Source organism: Tursiops truncatus, chromosome 10, assembly GCF_011762595.2.
Source record: "Tursiops truncatus isolate mTurTru1 chromosome 10, mTurTru1.mat.Y, whole genome shotgun sequence".
Lineage (NCBI taxonomy): Eukaryota > Metazoa > Chordata > Mammalia > Artiodactyla > Delphinidae > Tursiops > Tursiops truncatus.
The window spans coordinates 74353533-74376900 of NC_047043.1; the positions used below are offsets into that span (position 1 = coordinate 74353533).

At 38.2% G+C, this 23368-nt stretch overlaps 1 protein-coding gene across 19 annotated transcripts in view; it reads right to left on the reverse strand.

The window, feature by feature from the left end:
- The window catches only part of FHIT (fragile histidine triad diadenosine triphosphatase), a 1451419-nt gene that overhangs the window by 1200689 nt on the left and 227362 nt on the right, over positions 1–23368 (reverse strand). For 6 of the 19 annotated variants that reach the window (XM_073811314.1, XM_073811320.1, XM_073811308.1 and 3 more), the window contains one exon: positions 12056–12106. The exons of 8 other annotated variants lie outside the window; for them this stretch is intronic. The gene's annotated coding sequence lies outside the window, so the exon portion shown is untranslated. Of the gene's footprint in view, positions 1–6803; positions 6971–12055; positions 12107–20590; positions 20671–23368 lie in introns of those variants that run through there. 5 more of the 19 variants (XM_073811315.1, XM_073811309.1, XM_073811305.1 and 2 more) reach the window with 3 other exon arrangements.

The following is a 23368-nucleotide window of genomic DNA, read 5'->3' on the forward strand; positions in this document are numbered from 1 at the left end:
ATAGACTTTTAATAAACTGGAAGGGTTAACGATTTTGAGGATGTACTCTCTTATTAAATGTTTCTCAACATTATATCATTTTCTTGGAGACTGTTATCAGTAAGGAGGTATTCAGTAACCTCTATGAGAAACAAATGCCCTTAATTTTATTAAAATCTACTTATATTAACCCCCTCCTTACCTTCTATTTTAGCCCATTTGAACCATACTGCAGTTCAGAAAGAAATATGAGAATGGACCTGGCTTACTTTCACCTTTTCAAGAAGACCTTGATATAGTAAAAAGTCTGATTTAAACATGAAGTAAAGATTTATCACTTACCTTTCAGAAAAGACTCACCATAGGAACAGTAGGCCTTTCTAATGCATTTACATTTTTAATACGCTTACAAAAATTCAATTTAATGGTGTCTTTAGGTACACATTTACTGAATAAAATCAAATATATATTATCTTCATAATAACTTTTTAAAAAAATGCAATGGACTTATTTAAGTTTCTTCCATGGTTCACCGTAATTTAGGTAGAGAAAATTCTAAATGAACAAGCACAGGAGTGACTTTAAAGTACGTAGGAGATCTCCACGTAGTTAATTTAGAAGCACTGTGGGAAATAAATCAGGAGATATGTGAAAGAGTAACCAGCTCTTGGTGGGAGGTAAACATGAGTGAGTAATGTGCAACCTACTGTTTACACACTGCAATCAGCTGGTTGCTAAGAAAAAAGCTTAAAGATAATGGCACTGCCACTACCATGGTTTTGTTCTCAACTTCTGAATTAAGCAGAGAAACTCAGACTAGAATGCCACATGGAGAACACGGTGCCAGGGACCATACACTTAGCATGCTAGAACTAAATGTTAACAGCAACTGCAGAAGATGTGACTGCAGACTCAAATAAACTTTCTGAAACAGTCATCTACAAAACTGGCTGTGTTTGGTGATCACGCTTCATGAAAAGAGATAGGTCCAAGAAATCTATAAGAATTGTAAGCCACAGTTTACAAATTTCAAAAACGGGGGAGAAGTGTTTAGCATCCCAGCTTTTTATTCTTCCAAGTGAAGATTCTGAAAACAAATAGCATTTCCATCTAGTGTGGCCATCGCTTCATTATAAGAATAAATAAAAACATCCTAGTTCTAGGAGAACTAGATTTCTTTCCATGGACAATTTCATTTAGGAAAAGACAGCAGAAAACCTACAGAAAAGAAAACTTTTAAGGCAGGTTGGATTCCCCAGCAACAGACTCTTCACACATTTATCTTGAAGGAGGTTTTTAACGGAGTGCTTTGGGGATCAACATCTATAGAAAAAAAGGGAGGGAGAGAAAGGAAGCAAAATTGGCAGAAGTTCCAATGGTAACTTGTGGGGAATAATGAACATGGGCTCTCTTGTTTTGGGGTGAGAGGGCAGGGTCCTTTATACCCTCCAGTGTTGAGTTACTGGAGATAGACCACCTCATGAAAGAGATGTGCCTTTGAAAGAGGGCTGTCTGTGGGCAGCATCCCCAGCAGGCGGGGTAATGAGTCCTTAGCTCCTGAAGGAGGATCTGGGCAATGCATCAGAGTCCATACAACACTTTTGTCCCAAACTAGTGAAAATATTTTCAAGCACTGGCATTAAAGACAGTCACCTTTAAGCCTTTAATCTTAAGAGGTCACCATAATGCAAAGGCCACTTAAGATAACAATGGTAAAAAGTAAAAGCTTACAATGCTCTCATATTGTCAGATAACATCTGCAGGAAAATCATTCCTACTGCTTTTTGATACAAAATGACTTCTTAAGTATCATATCTAAAAGGTGGTTCTAGAAAAAGATGGTGTGAATTCATTTTTCTCTGCTCTACTCATTTTTCCCTCTAAATACAACTAAATACCCTGGAAATTATTCATCAGAAAATGATAAAAGAACTCTGAAACCTGGAAAAAAGGTCACTGGCTAGGGACCTCAGAACTTGGAGGACAACAATGTGGTGAGTCCCCTGGTTTTCTGTTTATTTCCCATATACCCTGGACTGGGCACCAGAGCAGGAAGAGCCTGCTCTCTCTAGCCAAAGGACCAGAAAAGGGGAAGCCTAATAGAAACCCAGTGAGGAGCCCTAGTCTCTGAGGCACCAATGGGCAGTCTGATCTGGAAGCAGCAGCAGTGAAGTCCTAGGCTGACCTCATTACATATCTGACAAAAGACTAGTATCTAGAATATATAAAGAATTCTCAAAACTCAATAGCAAAAAAACAAAACAGCAACAACAAAAATCCAATTAGAAAATGGGGAAAAGACAAGAAGAGATATTTCACCAAAGAGCATAGGCAGGTGGCAAGCACATGAAAAGACGTACAACATCATTAGCCATTAGAGAAATGCAATTTAAAACCATGATAAGACAATAACAAAAAAAAAACAACCCAATCCAAAAATGGGCAGAAGACCTAAATAGACATTTCTCCAAAGAAGATGTACAGATGGCCAAGAAGCACATGAAAGAATGCTCAACATCATTAATCATTAGAGAAATGCAAATCAAAACTACAATGAGATATTATCTCACACCAGTCAGAATGGCCATCATCAAAAAATCTACAAACAATAAATGCTGGAGAGGGTGTGGAAAAAAGGGAACCCTCTTACACTGTTTGTGGGAATTTAAATTGGTACAGCCACAATGGAGAACAGTATGGAGGTTCCTTAAGAAACTACAAATAGAACTACCATATGACCCAGCAATCCCACTCCTGGGCATATACCCTGAGAAAACCATAATTCAAAAAGAGTCATGTACCAAAATGTTCATTGCAGCTCTATTTACAATAGCCCAGAGATGGAAACAACCTAAGTGCCCATCATCAGATGAATGGATAAAGAAGATGTGACACATATATACAATGGAATATTACTCAGCCATAAAAAGAAATGAAATTGAGCTATTTGTAATGAGGTGGATAGACCTAGAGTCTGTCATACAGAGTGAAGTAAGTCAGAAAGAGAAAGACAAATACCGTATGCTAACACATATATATGGAATTTAAGAAAAAAAATGTCATGAAGAACCTAGGGGTAGACAGGAATAAAGACACAGACATACTAGAGAACGGACTTAAGGATATGGGGAGGGGGAAGGGTGAGCTGTGACAAAGCAAGAGAGAGGCATGGACATATATACACTACCAAACGTAAGGTAGATAGCTAGTGGGAAGCAGCCGCATAGCACAGGGAGATCAGCTCGGTGCTTTGTAACCACCTGTAGGGGTGGGATAGGGAGGCTGGGAGGGAGGGAGACGCAAGAGGGAAGAGATATGGGAACATATGTATATGTATAACTGATTCACTTTGTTATAAAGCAGAAACTAACACACCATTGTAAAGCAATTATACCCCAATAAAGATGTTAAAACATAAATAAATAAAATAAAACCATGATAAGATACCACTATATACCTTTCAGAATGGCAAAAATTAAAACAGTGATAACATCAAATGCTGGTGAGGATGCAGAGAAACCGAATGACTCATACGTAGCTGGTGGGAATGTAAAATGGTACAGTGATTTCGGAAAAAAAGTTTGGTGGTTCCTTTTAAAATTAAAAATGGACTTATCATATAACCCAGCAATTGTACTTAGGCAATTGTACTCTTATCCCAGAGCAATGAAAACTTATTCTCATGCAGAAGTTTGTACATGGATGCTTACAGCAGCTTATTTGTAATAGCCAAAAAGTAGAAAGTATCCAAACATACTTCAACAGGTGAATGTTTAAACAAACTGCAGTACATCCGTAACATGGAACAATATTTAGCAATTTTTAAAAAGCCAATCTCAAAAGGATACATACTGCACAGTTAGTTTTACATAACATTCATGAAATATAAAAATTATCAAGATCAAGAACAGATTAGCAGTTGCTAGTGGTTGGGGATGATGTGAGGGGATGGGTGTGGCTATGAAGGAGTAGAAGGAAGGAGTCTTGGGATGATGGTACAGGTAAGTATCTTTTTTTTTTTTTTTTTTTTTGCGATACGCGGGCCTCTCACTGTTGTGGCCTCTCCCGTGGCGGAGCACAGGCTCCGGACGTGCAGCCTCAGCGGCCATGGCTTACGGGCCCAGCCACTCCGCGGCATGTGGGATCCTTCCGGACCGGGGCACGAACCCGTGTTCCCTGCATCGGCAGGCAGACTCTCAACCACTGCGCCACCAGGGAAGCCCCAGGTAAGTATCTTGATTGTGTTGGTGATTGCATGAAACTACACGTGATAAAACTGCATAGAACTACACTTACACACGTAATATACATAAACACACAGAAAATGCCTGTATAACTGGTAAAATCTGAATAAGCTCTACAGATTATACCAGTGTCAATTTCCTGGTTTTTGTATTGTACTATAGTTAAGCAAGATATTATCATTGGGGGAAGCTGGGCAAAGGGTCCACAGGACCTCCTTGTGTATTTCTTTACTACTTCCTCTGAATCTATAATTATTTCCAAATTTAATTTTTTAAAAATCAGACCTACTGATTACTCAGAGTAAAAATTCGAAATCTAGGTATTGTTTCCTCTGCAGTTTACCCAGCATCTGCACTGATCACTGGAAGCAGATCATGAGCACATCTCAGATGCCCATACTTCCAATAACCTCTCCAATCCCCAGGCTCAATTCCCTCCTCTAGGCCCCTTCTTAGAGTTTAAAGAAGGGAACTAGCAGGGTGGGAACCCCCTCAATGGCTTAGCAAAACTCTATGCCAGTTCTCAGGTTGTCCTCAACTCTGCTATGGCTCTATTCCACTTCTGTTGTCATCATTTTCTCCATGTCTGATGCATCAGGGTTGCTGCTAAAAAAGGTTTGGTTGCAGCCTTTCCTCATCAAAAATAGACCAGTTTTGGGCTTCCCTGGTGGCACAGTGGTTAAGAATCCGCCTGCCAATGCAGAGGACACGGGTTTGAGCCCTGGTCCGGGAAGATCTCACATGCCGTGGAGCAGCTAAGCCCGTGCGCCACAACTACTGAGCCTGCATTCTAGAGCCCACGAGCCACAACTACTGAAGCCCGAGTGCCTAGAGTTCATGCTTCGCAACAAGAGAAGCCACTGCAATGAGAAGCCCACGCACAGCAACAAAGACCCAACGCAGCCAAAAAAATAATTAATTAATTGATTTTTACAAATAGACCAATTGTGATTGCTTGTGGCATTTTATAGTGATATGTACAAAACAAACAAACAAACCCTAAAGCATGGCAGAAGGTCCTTAGGCTTTTATATAAATAATTTACTCTATATAAATTCCCCTAAGATAAATTTGTGTCAGTCTACAGAAAGTGTCTCTCTCAGGGGACTCATACCAGTTGTATTTCAGCACACTGATAGCCATTTGCAATTTGCAAAGAAAAAAATATATCTTTTATATCTGAAGGGGAACACCACACTGTTATTCCTTTGTAAGATTAAGAAATTTATTCTAGTTTAAAAGTTAGCTGAATTCTTACTCTTTTTACAAACTAGACTTTAAAACACAGCCAGTAAATTGACCAAGCACTACCGCTTTTATCCTTCTGATATGTAAGCCTATCAAAACATTAGTGATAAAAAAAACAATTAGTGATGAAAACCTTCATTTAAAAAATCCTGTTATTCAATTATAATATGCATTTCACTACCACAGTGTATTTATGACCCTTAAAAGTCAAAGCTGGAACTGCTCTAATACTGATTTCTTCAGTGCTTATCATTAATTAAAAAGTAAAAAACTATTACCAGGGTATCTGCAATCAGGCTTTTAAAGTAAGAAACATCAATATCCAGTAATTGAGAACATTTGGGAACAAATTTTAATCAGCAAAAACTCAGGAGAGAAAAGGAAAATGTTCTGTATTATTTCAAATTGTAACCAGATCAGTATATGCTACTGATATATTACAACTGCCCATGCCTCCAAGGCATCTATCCAATTTTTCTCCTCTAGCAGATGCCAAAAAAAAAAATACAGTCAGACTCGTCCATTTATATAATGTTTACATATATAACACATCAGCAATATATTGTTTGAGGTTTTATGGAAGCCAACGTCAAGAAGCAAAATGTGTTCTGCCACTGTACTTCAGTTCCTGCTCATCCTTAGAGGTAGGCAGATGGATCATTAAATTATGGCTGTGCTAAGTACCTACTAAAGCATAGTGATGTACTTGTGTCAAGGGCACATAGATGAATAAAATAGTTCCCACCCTAAAGGAGTGCAAAATCTAGTATTGGAGCCACATGGAGAGTCTGCAAATGAAAGAACTCAAGCACAGAGTGTGTCCACGGTGAAAGGGAAGTCCTTAACATCAGTTGAGACTGATAAAAATAGAAAAGAATAGTGGTAATAGCAAGAATGGTTTGAGTGTCTCTGGCTCCCTAATCCACTCTACCAGCATCCACCAAGTCACCTCAAATAAACAAATCTATTTGTTATGTACCTGTTAGGTACCTGCAGTTTCAAAAAATGTCCCCTAGCTTCCCCTTATCTATCAGTCAGGGTCCCAGCAGGACACAGATGGCCCACTCTAATTAAAATAGATTGAGGAGGGTTTAATAAAAGAGACCATTTACAAAACTTTGGGTAGTATACACAGAAACGATAAGGAATAGCCAACACTCTGGAGTTATTATCATCCTTAGCTGTAAAAGGAGAAGGGAAAGGAGCAGTGCCCAGAACCTAGAAGGAGAAGGTCTGGTTGGGAGTTAATATTAAGAAGAGATTTAGATAGAGGAACACAGCTAGACCAAGTAAGAGCCATTGGGAGGGATCCAAGGCAACTAATACACTGACCTCACTCTCCTCCGTTCCTCTGATCTCATTTGGGTTTCCAACTGGCCAGAAGGCAAAAAATCCACTGATGAAGTCCATATAGATGAGCAGATGGAAGAGAATAGAGTTCCTGATTCCCACTGTTGAGAAAATCAGGAGCTACCAACTGCCTAGGGCGGAGAGTTGCTCTGAAATTTAAATGATATAAGGCATATTATGCAAACAAACACAACCTCAAACATAGCACATGAATGAGAAATGGAAGTTATTAAATATATAATAAGGATTTTCTTCATTATACAATTCAATTTAGCAATTATCTATGCCTCCTATCATTTTCTCTCCACACGAAAGGTACACAGGAAGGGGAGAGAAACCAACATTTCTGGAGTGACTACTACATTTGCAGCACAGTGCTAAGCATTTGGGATATGCCATCTCATCTAACTTTCCCTAGGAACTACAAGATAGGAATTATTTAGCCTATGGGATAGGTGAAGAAACTGAAGCTCAGATACATTAACCATCTTGCTTACAATCAAAATTAGGAACTCAGATCTGTCAAACTCCTAAACCCATGATTTCTCCATTATTATATGTGATGAGTTGTAGATGGGCTACCTGCCCACATGAGAAATATTTTTCATCAAACCGAGGGAAACCAGAGGACAAGCTTGCTAAAGGTAAAACATCCATCTTAGGGTTGCCATTAAGAAACAGTCAATAACTGATAGATATGAGGAAGAAGAGGAGAAGAATGGTGATGATGATGATGATGATGGTGACGACAGTGATGGTGATGGTGACGACTGATGGTGGTGCTGGTGATGATTATAAACACCTCATCTTAACAAAGGGCTAAAGAGCTTCTATAACTGACACCAAGAATTCCTAAAATAGGGTATCAGTATGTAGCTGAAGACTACATTTGACTATTGTTAATATGATAACTATTTGTTAATACTGGTCCCTCAGTCATAAGAAGCTTTTTTCAGAGCAGGCTGTGTGGTATAGCAGCTTGAACCCTTTGAATTTCAGTTTCCCAGTCTGTGAAATGCAGTAATAATATATGTGGTGCCTAGAGCTGATGTGAGGTATGAATGACAGACTGTGTTTAGAGCACCTTGGATCAGGGCCTAGAACACAAAGTCAAGTTAGCCTTTTAATACTGATGGAAGGTTGCTTCAAACACGTGTGGGCTCTTGGCAAGTCTTTCTTTGAGTAAAGGACCTAGAAGTAGATATCAACCTCAAGCAACATTTTTAGGGAAATAGTTTTTCTTTTGTCATTTCAACAAACAACTGAACCAGAGTGTTTTAAAGATTATTCTGCCATGAAAACAGCACTGTCAATGACCACAATAAATGCTAAACAAAATTCTTCATGAAATTCAACATTTTTCATGAACCCAAGGCTATAAATATTTTAGGGGTAACTCATGACACTTTGTATTTATGCTATGTGCCATTACCAATTTTTTGTGTACAAAATATCCTTTCTGATGTAAAAAATTGTACGAAAAATCAAAAGAAGCCACCAAAGAAACACCAACTTACTGGAGAAAAAAATTCCTAATTTTTTTCTACAACTGATTGCATTCAAAGAAACACATGCATTTTTAAACAAAATATATACCAAAACTTTCCTCTTTAGAGTGAATCTTTCAGGAGTAACTTAGCAAAGTTGAAGCTTTAGTAAAAAATACATGAAATACAGAGTGAATAAAGTCTTTATTTCATCCTCCAGAAAATATCTACTTATAAAATATACACATGGCTAAATTCAGAAACCTACATAGTGGAAAGTTTCATAATTTGATTTGTTATAGTAAGCTATTGATATTTTTGATAGGAAAGAAAAGAGGAAGGGAGATATAAACCTCAGAATGTATCCTCTGCAGTTTAAGATATAAAAGTTTTATTATTTCCATTAAGGTACTTAATATTTAACATCAAATGTTGCTTCTTTCATCTTGCTGTCTTATTAAAAAAGCCTATCAATGAAAAATTAAGCCTCTATATGAAATGGTTCATCCATAGTGATAACAAGTTTGAATTATAACTTAGTCAATGAAAGGTTGTTTGTCTATATTTTATTGCTTTTGCTATTTCTTTAGTAATCATCTTTGCCGTCTGTGCACTGACATTTGCAATAATGTGTTTAAATCAGAAAGTTAGGCCCTGTCGTTTGATGTAACAAGAGGCTGTATTTTGTAGCACACAGGCACTTAGCATACCCCACTTCCTCTTTGGCATGTGAGTATAATGGTTTTTTCATCTGTCATATTTAATTACCTTTATAGGCATTAACAATATATTAGTAAAAATCTGTGGAGGGATATTTGTTTTGTCATATTCTTTTTCTGAGGTGAAAGTCTACTTGATAACTACAACTTCATTTCCCATAAAGCTAAGAAGAAAGTACTATGTGATTTTCATCTCTCTATCAGACCAAGGTCTCTTATTAAAGACTGAATCAGAGAATAAAATTACAATGCACTCTGACTCTGCCACAGAATTTTGTAACTTGAAGGGAACTGTATTCCCGTGTGCATGCAAATACCCTATCCCACTACAGAATGTGTTCTCTACACTTAGCAGAAGTCGCTGATGCTTCACCCAGATCCTGTTTGGGTTTTGGGATCCATTTTACCAATTTGGTAGCCCATTCCTTCTTACGGGTGTTGCTGCCAATCTTCTCCAAAGGACTGCCCTTGAGTGAAAGAGCCCCTTCACCCAGAGGTGCCTGGGAGATGTACCACCATAGCCACCCCCTACCCAGGGCCCATAGCTAATGACTGACTAGTGGAAAGGGGAGCGCTCTGTCTCAAGGCAGGACTGCCCTTGTGGTACAATTCATGCTCCAGAGCGCCTCATGCGATCCGGCTAATCTTATCGGAAACCACATCCTTGGTAGCTTCTTCCCCTGCCCTATCCTAATACTCTCACTCCCCTCCTGGTTTCTCCCAAGAGCTCTCCCTTAATAAATCACCTGCACACCAATCCCTGTCTGAAGACCAGGAACCCAACCTAAGACTCCGTAGAAGCAAACACTGATGCAAAGACAGGCACATAATTGGTCTTCCAGTTTGGGCAGGTAAGCAACAACATCTCAGCCATTTTTAAAGTCCCTGTCTACAGAGCTTTACAAGCCCAAGTTGGTGCTGGGGGGAGGATGTCACATGCCATTATGTAACTGTGTGAAGGGAAGTTCCTAAGATCTACAAACTCACCTCACTGACAGGAGTCACTAACTGATTCCTACTCTGGGGAATGTGGCAGTTGGCAAGGGCTGCCCTTCTTGGCAGATGTCAGGTGGTGTCCTGCATTGCAATTCCCCACTCATTGGGAGAACAAAAGGAGTCTGGGGCTAGTGGAGGGAAAAAATACGACAAGCCGAGCATCAAACTACAAACAGCTCTTTGAAACCTCCCTGATAGAGATGATGGTGTTTGTGCCATACCTATTGAGTTGAATCCAATAATAGAAGGACGGATCACCACTTACTCTGTGCTGTCAGTAATGAAAGGTATCAAAACTAAGCCTGAATGCACCTCACTGTTGCTGTGTAAATCTAACATGGACAGCTTAATGAGGGAGGGACATTACCTTTTCTCACACTCCAATTTTACTCATGAAAGAAATGTGGCCCATACTGGCAATTAACTTGAGAGATTAATTAAATCAACAGCAAGTTCAGTTCCTTCCACAGTGCATTCTGATATCATAGGAAGGGACCAACATGCTGTGGGCACTTAGCACATGTTAAATAATAATTACTAAAATAATCTAATTTGGACTATTTTTTGCAGAAAACTGGTAGCTAACCCACCAGTAAACAAATGCCACAGTCTGATACAGCTACTCAATATTTTACATGGTCTTACTCTAAACTCTATTATTCCTGAAACTCCCAACAAATACTGCACAATAAGTGTGTTTCCTCCCTCAGCAATTTCACTCACCGATAGTATTTACTATATCTATTGGGCCTCCTGAAGAGTGAGGAGGCAGCCAATCAGACAAAACACAAACTCTGACCCAGCTTAAGAAGTAATAGACAGGATCCCATTGTGTCTTCTTCAAAACAAAGACTGACACTGACATGGGAAGGAAAGAACAACAGGGGTAGAGGCATGACTTTTATTCGGTGTCAGAAAGCCACACGGTGTGCTCTGGTTTGCTTTCTTATGTATTCTCAGAGTCAACTGAGTTCTATTTTTGTGCTTTCTTCTCTGAAATGCTAAAGTGCTTTCCTCGTCTATCTACAGAAAATCTGGTTTTAAGAGGAGTCGTACAAATTTGACCAATTGGCAGAATGGTAATTAAATTCTTGCTTTGGTGAAAGTCAATAAAATTGTTTTAAAATGTTTGCTATAGAATCATGTACCTATAATATAGATCAAATTAATACAATAGAGTTATTATATAGATACCACGTATGAATTACAGTAGTGCCTATTCCCCCTCATCCCCACACAGCTCTCAAATCCACCTACCCAAAAGGTGATTCCCAACAGTCGCATTAGCAAGGACTCCTCTTATTATCATCTGAGAATGGAGTATAAATTTTTAAATATTCTATATATCCAAGATTAATAATCAACTAATTTCCCTTTTGGTGTTATTAAGGAAGGTATATGTTCTGTTGAAACTTCTGATCAACAAATCAACATTAGGACACAGAATTAACATAATCCTTGGGAAAAATAGGAAAAGGTAACATTTGGGTACCTTCTTCACAGTCAGTGTGGTTACTCATACACTTTAGGAAATAATGAAATGAGTGTGAAGATCTCCTTTCTAGACAGGGAACTCTATGACAAGGTGATGTCCTAGACCTACCCTAATAGGTAAAAGTGAAGAAAATTTATATTAACAATCTTTTAAACTGCAAGAAGCTTTATCTACCCAAGTGGCACCTTGGAACTAGAAAGAGATGGTAATTAACATCAAGTCCCAATGTTCTAATATAATCATATCACCTGAAACACAGTATCTCCAGGCATATCTTCAACTATTATAAAAAATGTCTACACTATTAATACACTTCTTGACCACCACAGACTGAATGTTTGTGTCCCTCCCTAAATTCATATGTTGAAATCCTAACTCCATTGTGATGGTATTAGAAGGTGGGGCCTCTGGTAGGTGATTAGATCACATAATGGGATTAATGCTCTTATAAAAGAGACCCCAAGAACTCTCTTGCCCCTTCCATCATGCAAGGACACAGTGACAAGATGGGCTATGAACCAGGAAAAAGGCTCTCACCAGACAATTAATCTGCCAGCGTCTTGATCTTGGAGTTCCCAGCCTCTAGAACTAAAAGAAATAAATTTCTGCTGTTCAAGCCACCCATGGTATTTTTGTTATAACAGCACAAACAGACTAAGACAATGACAGAGTGTTCCTACAATTGATGACAAAAAAAAGTATAAGGAAAACAAATGACTAAATTTATCAGATTTGGAGTGGTCTTAAATTTGCATCAAAATGAAAATATTGAATTCAACTGATCCAAAATTAGTCCACATTTTTCATTCAGGCTATTATTTTAGACCTACTACTACTAATAATGTCTAACATTACTAAGCTCTTACAAAGTGCTTTATGTGCATTCAATCATTTATTTGACTCAACAACCCTATGTAAGAAGTACTATTATCATCCCACTTTACAGATGAAGAAACTAAAGTTTACTTAAGTATCATGCATAGCTATACGGCATCTGTGTTTACCTGCTCCTTGGTCAATCTGGACCAAATGACTGGGATGGAGGAGGGGGTAGGGAGAGGTAGTGGGGGTGTGAAGTTTGATATTTTGTTCTAATGGTCAAGGAAAACACTGTGAAATGTCTGAACAATAACTTGTCCCAAGACCACAACCTTACCTTCAGTACTGCGAATACTGTAAGAGATATATCTAAAGTTCTTTCTGATATTTCTTATATCACCAGTTTAATTGCATATAATACATATTAATTGGATGTAAGATCTATTTGAATATTTCTCACTGTAGCAGAATTATATAAGGAGAGTTAAATAATATAGGGAGCTGATAGTTCTGTTTAACAGAAAGTAAAAGTTGGGAAAAATATAATCTCAATGATTCCACTGAAGTGGGAGTGGAGTCAAGATGGCGTACTAGGAGGACACAGAATTCGCGTCTTCGCACAACTAGGACACCTACCAGGCACCAGTGGGGGTCCATGGATACCTAAGGGGATGGGAGGAACCCCCAGCAACCAGGCAGGACATGGGGCATGGGGGGAGTGAAGGGGGAGGAGAAGTGGAGGCAGGTCAGGACTGGCGCCCCTGAGGGACAGCTGAGGGAGGGGAAGGGATCCCATGCCCGAAGGGGGATATTGGGGAACCAATGGGAGGGCAGAGGATCAAAACAGAGAGTGGCCAGGTTTCCCCTGCCCACTTGGGCCCCTAGGAACATGGTGAGATCCCAGGCCTAATCCTCTGCCCACTGAGGCCCCCTCCAGCCATGCGGATCCTGAGACAGTGGGAGGGAGGAAATGGGGAGCAAAAGTAACAGCCAGACATCTGGGACGGCACCCCTGAGGGGTGGCTTGCGGAGGGAAGGAGTTCCTACACCCAGCAGGACCCACTCACGGTTAGGGGTCCAGCAGACATGGGGGAAACCCTGGGGGAGATGGTGGGGAGGGGTGCAAAGGAACAGAAGGGAACATGGCCAGTGCTCTCCCTGTCCACTTAGGCACTGGGGAGCCGGCTGGACTCCCAGGCCTAATCCTCTGCCCTCAGAGTCTCCTTGCTGCTGGGCATAACCCAAGCCCCGCCCCTACACCCCCACCCAGGGCCCTACCTCTACACTCGGAGAACCCCTCCAATGCACTGGGCCTAAAACCCACCCACACACCCTTCCTCAGGGCCCTAACTCCAAACTCCAGAACCCCACACTCCAGAGGCCCTCCTTCCTAGTGCTGCCTCTCCCCTTCAGCACAGGTCCTAAGCAGAGGCCCCACCCCATGCTTGAAGGTAACCCTGCCAAGGCCCCGCCCCCAGGGCCTTTTCTGGCTAGTGGGTCCTGAGCCTAGGTTCCTGCCAATGCTTGAACGTAACCCCCCCCCACCCGCATAGGTCACCCCACCCTAAACCCCGCCCCTGCCTCAGTTCCACCCCCACCTAAACTCCACTGCCATAGCCAAGACTTTTAGTTTCTTTTCTCCTCTATTAGATTGGAGTTCTGTTTTACCTTGTTGACTCATTGTTGTTGAGTCTTTTATATTTTTCTTTTTCCTAGTAAATCTTTTATTTTTTGAATTTTACTTTATTCTTTAGACTTTCTTATTATTCTCTCCTTTTGGCTTGTCCCCCCCCCCACCACTTTATTTTCTCTGTTGTGGTTTTATTTTACCTTGTTAAAGTTATTTCAATTATAGTTTTATTTTTCCTAATGTATTTTTTATCTTTCTAATTTTATTTTGTTTTTCATTCTTTAATATTACACTGTTCCCTTTTTTCTTTCTTTCTTTGTTGTTTTTACAGCGCCATGAAGCTTGCAGGATGTTGGTTCCCAGGCCGGAGATTGGGCCTGAGCTCCTGTGGTGGGAGCTCCAAACCCAAACTGCTGGACTAACAGAGAACCTCAGACCCCAGGGAATATTAATTAGAGTGAGGCCTCCAAGAGGTCCTCATCTCAGCACCAACACCCGGTTCTATCCAACTGCCTGCAAACTCCAGTACTGAATTTCTCAGTTCAAAAAACCAGTAACACAGGAATACAGAACCACACATCAAAATAAAAAAAGAAATGACAATAAAATATGTTACAGACGAGGAAACAAGGTAAAAACCTACAAGACCAAATAAATGAAGATGAAATAGGCAACCTACATGAAAAAGAATTCAAAGTAATGATAGTAAAGATGATCCAAAATCTCAGAAACAGAATGGAGAAAATGCAAGAAATATTTAACAAGGATCTAGAAGAACTAAAGAGCAAACAAACAGTGATGAACAACACAATTACTGAAATTAAAAAGACACTAGAAGGAATCAATATCAGAATAACTGAGGCAGAAGAACGGATAAGTGAGCTGGAAGATAAAATGGTGGAAATAACTGCCAGGGAGCAGAATAAAGAAAAGAATGAAAAGAATTGAGGACAGTCTCAGAGACCTCTGGGGCAACACTAAATGCACCAACATTGGAATTATAGGGGTCCCAGAAGAAGAAGAGAAAAGGAAAGGGTCTGAGAAAATATTTGAAGAGAAGAGTCGAAAACTTCCCTAACATGGAAAAGGAAATAGTCAATCAAGTCCAGGAAGAGAGTACCATACAGGATAAACCCAAAGAGAAACATACCGAGACACATATTAATCAAACTATCAAAAATAAAATACAAAGAAAAAATATTAAAAGCAGCGAGGGAAATGCAACAAATAACATATAAGAGAATCCGCATAATGATAAACAGGTGATCTTTCAGCAGAAACTCTACAAGCCAGAAGGGAGTGGCAGGACATATTTAAAGTGATGAAATGGAAAAACCTACAACCAAGATTACTCTACCCAGCAGGGTTCTCATTCAGATTCCAGGGAGAAATTAAAACCTTTACAGACAAGCAAAAGTTAAGAGAATTCAGCACCACCAAACCAGCTTTACAACAAATGCTAAAGAAACTTCTCTAGGCAGGAAACACAAGAGAAGAACAAGACCTACAAAATCTAACCCAAAACAATTAAGAAAGTGGTAATAGGACCATACATATCGATAACTACCTTAAATGTTAATGGATAAAATGCTCTGACCAAAAGACACAGACTGGCTGAATGGATACAAAAACAAGACCCATATATATGCTGTCTGCAAGAGACCCACTTCAGAACTCGGGACACATACAGACTGAAAGTGAGGGGATGGAAAAAAATATTCCATGCAAATGCAAATCAAAAAAAAGTTAGAGTAGCAATTCTCATATCAGACAAAATGGACTTTAAAATAAAGACTATTACAAGACAAAAAGAAGGACACTACATAATGATCAAGGGATCAATCCAAGAAGAAGATATAACAATTGTAAATATTTATGCACCCAACATAGGAGCACCTCAATACATAAGGCAAATGCTAACAGTCATAAAAGGGGAAATCGACAGTAACACAATCATAGTAGGGGACTTTAACACCCCACTTTCACCAATGGACAGATAATCCAAAATGAAAATAAATAAGGAAACACAAGCTTTAAATGACACATCAAACAAGATGGACTTAATTTATATTTATAGGCCATTCCATCCAAAAACAACAGAATACACTTTCTTCTCAAGTGCTCATGGAACATTCTCCAGGACAGACCATATCTTAGGTCACAAATCAAGCACTGGTGAATTTAAGAAAATTGAAATCGTACCAAGTATCTCTTCCAACCACAATGCTATGAGACTAGATATCAATTACAGGAAAAAAATCTAAAAAATACAAACACATGAAAGCTAAACAATACAGTACTAAATAACCAAGAGATCACTGAAGAAATCAAAGAGGAAATCAAAAAATACCTAGAAACAAATGACACTGAAAACCCGATGACCCAAAACCCGTGGGATACAGCAAAAGCAGTTCTAAGAGGGAAGTTTATAGCAATACAATCCTACCTCAAGAAACAAGAAACATCTCAAATACAGAACCTAACCTTAAACCTAAAGCAATAAGAGAAAGATGAACAACAACAACAACAAAAAACAAAGTTAGCGGAAGGAAAGAAATCATAAAGATCAGACCAGAAATAAATGAAAAAGAAAGGAAGGAAACAATGACAAAGATCAATAAATCTAAAAGCTGGTTCATTGAGAAGATAAACAAAATTTTTAAACCATTAGCCAAGTCATCAAGAAAACAAGGGAGAAGACTCAAATCAACAGAATTAGAAGTGCAAAAGAAGTAACAACTGACACTGCAGAAATACAAAGGATCATAAGAGATTCCTACAAGCAACTATATGCCAATAAAAAGGACAAGCTGGAAGAAATGGACAAATTCTTAGAAAAGCACAACCTTCCGAGACTGAACCAGGAAGAAATAGAAAATATAAACAGACCAATCACAAGCACTGAAATTGAGATGGTGATTAAAAGTCTTGCAACAAACAAAAGGCAGGACCAGATGGCTCCACAGGCGAATTCTATCAAACACTTAGAGAAGAGCTAACAACTATCCTTCTCAAACTCTTCCAAAATATAGCAGAGGGAGGAACACTCCCAAACTCATTCTACGAGGCCACCATCGCCCTGATACCAAAACCAGACAAATGTGTCACAAAAAGAGAAAACTACAGGCCAATATCTCTGATGAACATAGACGCAAAACTCCTCAACAAAATACTAGCAAACAGAACCCAACAGCACATTAAAAGGATCATACACAACGATCAAGGGGATCATTACCTCTTAATCGTTACCCCAGCAATGCAAGGATTCTTCAATATACGCAAATCAATCAATGTGATACACCATATTAACAAACTAAAGGATAAAAACCATATGATCATCTCAATAGATGCAGAAAAAGCTTTCGACAAAATTCAACATCCATTTATGATAAAAACTCTCCAGAAAGTAGACATAGAGGGAACCAACCTCAACATAATAAAGGCCATACATATATGACAAACCCACAGCCCACATCATTCTCAATGGTGAAAAACTGAAACCCTTTCCTCTAAGATCAGGAAGAAGACAAAGTTGCTCACTCTCACCACTATTATTCAACATAGTTTTGGAAGTTTTAGCCACAGCAATCAAAGAAGAAAAAGAAATAAAAGGAATCCAAATCGGAAAAGAAGAAGTAAAACTGACACTGTTTGCAGATGATGTGATACTATACATAAAGAATCCTAATGATGCTACCAGAAAACTACTAGGGCTAATCAATGAATTTGGCAGAGTAGCAAGATCCAAATTAATGCACAGAAATCTCTTGCATTCCTATACACTAATGATGAAAAATCTGAAAGAGAAATTAAGGAAACACTCCCATTTACCACTGCACCAAAAAGAATAAAATACCTAGGAATAAACCTACCAAAGGAGACTAAAGACCTGTATGCAGAAAACTATAAGACACTGATGAAAGAAATTAAAGATGATACAGGTGGAGAGATATACCATGTTCTTGGATTGGAATACTCAACATTGTGAAAATGACTGTACTACCCAAAGCAATCTACAGATTCAATGCAATCCCTAACAAAATACCAATGGCATTTTTCACAGAACTAGGACAGAAAATTTCACAATTTGTATGCAAACACAAAGGACCCTAAATAGCCAAAGCAATCTTGAGAAAGAAAAACGGAGCTGGAGGAATCAGGCTCCTATACTTCAGACTGTACTACAAAGCTATAGTAATCAAGACAGTATGGTACTGGCACAAAAATAGAAATATAGATCAATGGAACAGGATAGAAAGCCCAAGGATAAACCCATGCACTTATGGTCACCTTATCTTTGATAAAGAAGGCAAGAGTATACAATGGAGAAAAGAGAGCCTCTTCAATAAGTGGTGCTGGGTAAACTGGACAGCTACATGTAAAGGAATGAAATGAGAACACTTCCTAACACCATACACAAAAATAAACTCAAAATGGATTAAAGAACTAAATGTAAAGCCAGACACTATCAAACTCTTAGAGGAAAACATAGGCAGAACACTCTGTGACATAAATCACAGCAAGATCCTCTTTGACCCACCTGCTAGAGAAATGGAAATAAAAACAAAAATAAACAAATGGGACCTAATGAAACTTCAAAGCTTTTGCACAGCAAAGGAAACCATAAACAAGACGAAAAGATAACCCTCATAATGGGAGAAAATATTTGCAAATGAATCATCGGACAAAGGATTAATCTCCAAAATATACAAGCAGCTCACATACCTCAATATCAAAAAAACAAACAACCCAATCCAAAAATGGACAGAACACCTAAAGAGACATTTCTCCAAAGAAGATACACAGATTGCCAACAAACACATGAAAAGATGCTCAACATCACTAATCATTAGAGAAATGCAAATCAAAACCACAATGAGGTGTCACCTCACACCAGTCCGAATGGCCATCATGAAAAAATCTACAAACAATAAATGCTGGAGAGGGTGTGGAGAAAAGGGAACCCTCTTGCACTGTTGGTGGGAATGTAAATTGATACAGTCACTATGGAGAACAGCATGGAGGTTCCTTAAGAAACTAAAAATAGAACTATCATATGACCCAGCAATCCCACTACTGGGCATATACCCTGAGAAAACCATAATTCAGAAAGCGTCATGTACCACAATATTCGTTGCAGCACTATTTACAATAGTCAGGACAAGGAAGCAACCTATGCATCCATTGACAGATGAATGGATAAAGAAGATGTGGCACATATATACAATAGAATATTACTCAGCCATAAAAGGAAACAAAATTGAGTTATTTGTAGTGAGGTGGATGGACCTAGAGTCTGTCATACAGAGTGAAGTAAGTCAGAAAGAGAAAAACAAATAATGTATGCTAACACATATATATGGAATCTAAAAAAAAAAAATGGTTCTGATGAACCTAGGGGCAGGACAGAAATAAAGGCACAAAAGCAGAGAATGGACTTGAGGACACAGGGAGGGGGAAGGATAAGCTGGGACGAAGTGAGAGAGTAACATTGACATATATACACTATCAAATGTAAAATAGATAGCTAGTGGGAATCAGCTGCATAGCACAGGGAGATCAGTTCGGTGCTTTGCGACCACCTAGAGGGGTGGGATAAGGAGGGTGGGAGGGAGACGCAAGAGGGAGGGGATATAGGGATATGCGTATGCAAACAGCTGATTCACTTTGTTATACGGCAGAAACTAACACAACGTTGTAAAGCAATTATACTCCAATAAAGATGTTAAATAATAACAATTCCACTGAACTCTTAGTACATGTAAGAGTAATACATTACTGGAAAAATAAAATAATTTAAATTCACATTCTCCAATATGAAGAATTTCTGTTTTATTTAGGTAAGCTTCTGAAACTTCCTTTCTCTCTGCAAGGTAGAAATTTTGAAGTTAAAGGCTATGAGCAATTACATACACTGGCTTATTTATCAGTTCTTAAATTTAGATTATAGAAGGTTTCTTGTGTTAGCTAAAGAATCATCTAAATTCTTCACAAACATGATTATAGAATCCCAGAAAACTGATCCTGAAGAAATTCCTGTTTGTGACAATTCATAAAATATTTCAGCATGAGATCTAGGTGCAAGAGACATGAATTGCAAGGATTTACCACTTTTGATATTAAAGGGTTTCACATTTACTTTTAGCTTACTCATGTCGCATGGAAATTGATCTGAAATGCCATTTTAGGCAGATATTTGTCCTCATCATTAAACTTTTCTTGATGAATCCAGATCATCAATATGAATTATTTAATTATTGAAATCCTCAGAACATATGAAGGGAGTTAAAACTAATCATCAATATACCAAATAGCCCTAGGCTGTTAGGTATCTTCATTCCTCTGATTTTTTACAGACTCTGTAATAGTGGTCTTCTAGCTAAAGTTCACAGAATCAGTTATTTTTACAAGACTCAATTACCAGAAGCTCAACTTCTTTCCTAAAATTGATCTGTCTGAGAATGCACTTCTCAGACAAGGAATCATGGGGATGACAATTTCTGTTTAAAGACCTTGTCTTTTCATCTGAAAGCCACTGTCAAAGAAGACATTGCTCCTGAGAAAAAGTCCCATAAGATGCCATCAAAAAGGGACTCAATAAGAAATACAACAGAGGGGGGTACCTTATTTCACCAGCGGCAGAATCATTTCAAGCCTCCTCCTTACTGTGTCTAGAAATTCATTCTGGACTGAGAATTCAGAACTGAAAAGATAAGTCATTCAGAAGTTCATGAGAAAACTTATGTGAATACAAAATTCAACCTTAAAGAAAGAAAACCTGACCTAGCTGATTGAGTCAACAAATAAGTTTCTCAAAATAGTTTAGATAGGTAGACGTTTTTCATAAGCTTAATGAGCTAAATCAGCAGCTTCACGGTTCCGGTAGAATATATTTAAAGCATGTGACCAGATAAAAGCATTTTGTCCAAATAAAAATCATTTCTGCCAAGCTGTATTGAGTTTTGGAATATTTTTATTTTCCCCAAGTCTGAGTGTATCAAGATGAACATGGTGCCTCTAAGAGAAAGAGCAACAAGTATAATCAATGGGTATTTGAGAGGCTTTGGTAAGTCTTTGGTGTACTTCCCAGAAACACAGAAAGTTAACATCTCAAATGACTGATTAACAAATACTTTTGCAAGTCAGTCTTTCCTTTCAACAAAATTGAAGGACAACTAATTGAGGTGTCAGAGGATGAATCATGAACAATAATTTGATGAGAAATCATTGTGTGATTTTGGGCATAAAACTAGTACGGAATTTTTTTAAATTCAACGATAAAAATAATCTCTCCAATCTCATCTACTTATTTGTGTGAGAAAGATTTCTCAATGTTTACATCCAGAAATATGAAAAATTGGCATTGTGTTAAATCCTATCTTGTTCCAGAAATAAATAATATTTGACTTCATACAAAACTAGTTTAAAAAAAAATGTCCATCTCATTAACAGATGAAGTTCCAATAAATTTAACTTTTATATTTAGTGATTATTTATCAATATTTAATATTATTCGTGGTTTTGGTCAATCTGTGCTAATAACAACGGTAATAAAAACTCAATCCAGATGTCATTTTTGAAATTTAGAGGATTATGGACTCAGGAAGTTATATTTATTTTAAGGTTCTGAGACTATGCAATGATCAATAAAAACGTTTATGCATATTTCATTGATAAAATTCTGTAAGGTAAGTAAATAAAAACATGAATTAAAAGAGAAAAAGTATCGGTGTACAGTTTTCAGAAAGAACTTGCTTTTATATTTTTAAATAGACGATGGTGAGAATCAAATTATAATAGTATTATAGGATCTAAATGGGTATACTTTAAAATGATTTAGACTTTTAATTTTAAAATTCCAACATTTACAATACACCAGAAATTATGTTCTTGGTAATTCTTTAAACTTATGATGAAAATTTTGAGGTCTATAATTATTCCAAAAATCTTTCAAGGTGTAGGGAACAAAGAAATTGGAGCTTTCTGCTTTATTTCTTCTGCCTTCTTATTTCTGGAATTAGAAAGTGTGCTTTCCTGGCCCTACTTTAACATTTGCTCTTTGATCCACTGTTCCCTTAGAAATTGAGGTCTCCAAGTCACAGAACTGTGGACATGATGAATTGCCCAAACAAATACGATACTAATTATTTGCTTTACCATACGACTCATTACAAGCTTCTTTTAAGTAACAATCTCCTCTAGCGCTTCTGAAATATGGCTCCATGATTATAAAAATTCATCACTGAATTCTATTTACAGGCTCTTCACTTTTTAAGTCCAAAATACAAATGTGATGCTTTGATCCTGTAGCAGATTTTCAAGAATAATCCCTTATTAAGTGTCTTCACAAATATGTTATTGAGTTCAGCATGGCAACAAAAAGAAAACAGAAGAGAAGGGAGAAAGAAAAAAGAGGAGGTGAAAATGGTATGATGATATCACAGAAGGAGGTGGGCAACTTTAAGCAATCAGGCCTTTTCAAACACGGCATCGCCAAATTTTATCACTAATTCATAACAGGATTAAAACACAAATCATTTTTTATCTGAGAACACAGATAAGTATTGGTTTCACATAGTTCTTGTCCCTATAACCAGATTTCTTTCCTGGTTTTCTCTTGGAGACAAGAAACTCCTAATGAAGCAGGGGATAAGTATTTCTTGAGGTCTGATGATCCTTACAAGCCCCTTGACCTCTCTATGGAACTCCATTTTCTTATCTATAAAATGAGAAGGTAGCTCTCAACCAATAATTTGAGGAGGGGAAGGAAAGGGGCAAGGAGGGCAGACGAGAAGGTCCATGTTTCAAGGGACGAAATTTTTTGACAGAATACCCACATCTAGCCCAACCAGATTCTGACTCAAGCTGCATCACTACCCTACACCCCTGTCAACATCGAGAACTCCTGCTATGGGGATTTGTATTCTTTCCTTCAAAATGAACAAAAGGCTGCCATCACAGTGTATAATTTTAAGGTCCCTGCAGTAAAGAGATTCCATATTCTTCAGCTATGACTAGAAAACAGTGATATTCATTTGTTTCTCTTCTCCTATGTCCTCTGTTTCTGGCAAGGATCACTATTTACTCCTTGTAGCCTAGAAGAGGATGAAGTATGTGCCTAGGAGGAGAAGGGGGATAAAAGATGTAGGTGGGGACATGTTTTCAGCCGCCATGAGGCTCAAGAGCTACATTAATCTGTAGTTCTATGCTTTCATGACTTCACAACTCTCCCAGCTTAAAAAAAAAAAATTATTAGGAATTTTAAAAGATCCCTTTTTCTCTCATCTTGAAGCCTGTTAAAACATATTTGTAAAAAGGAGGTACAAAAGAAGAGGTTGCCAGATAAGGTACTTTTTCTAAATCAAAGGAGCTCCCAGACAAAGTGGGGCCTGACTTGGTGG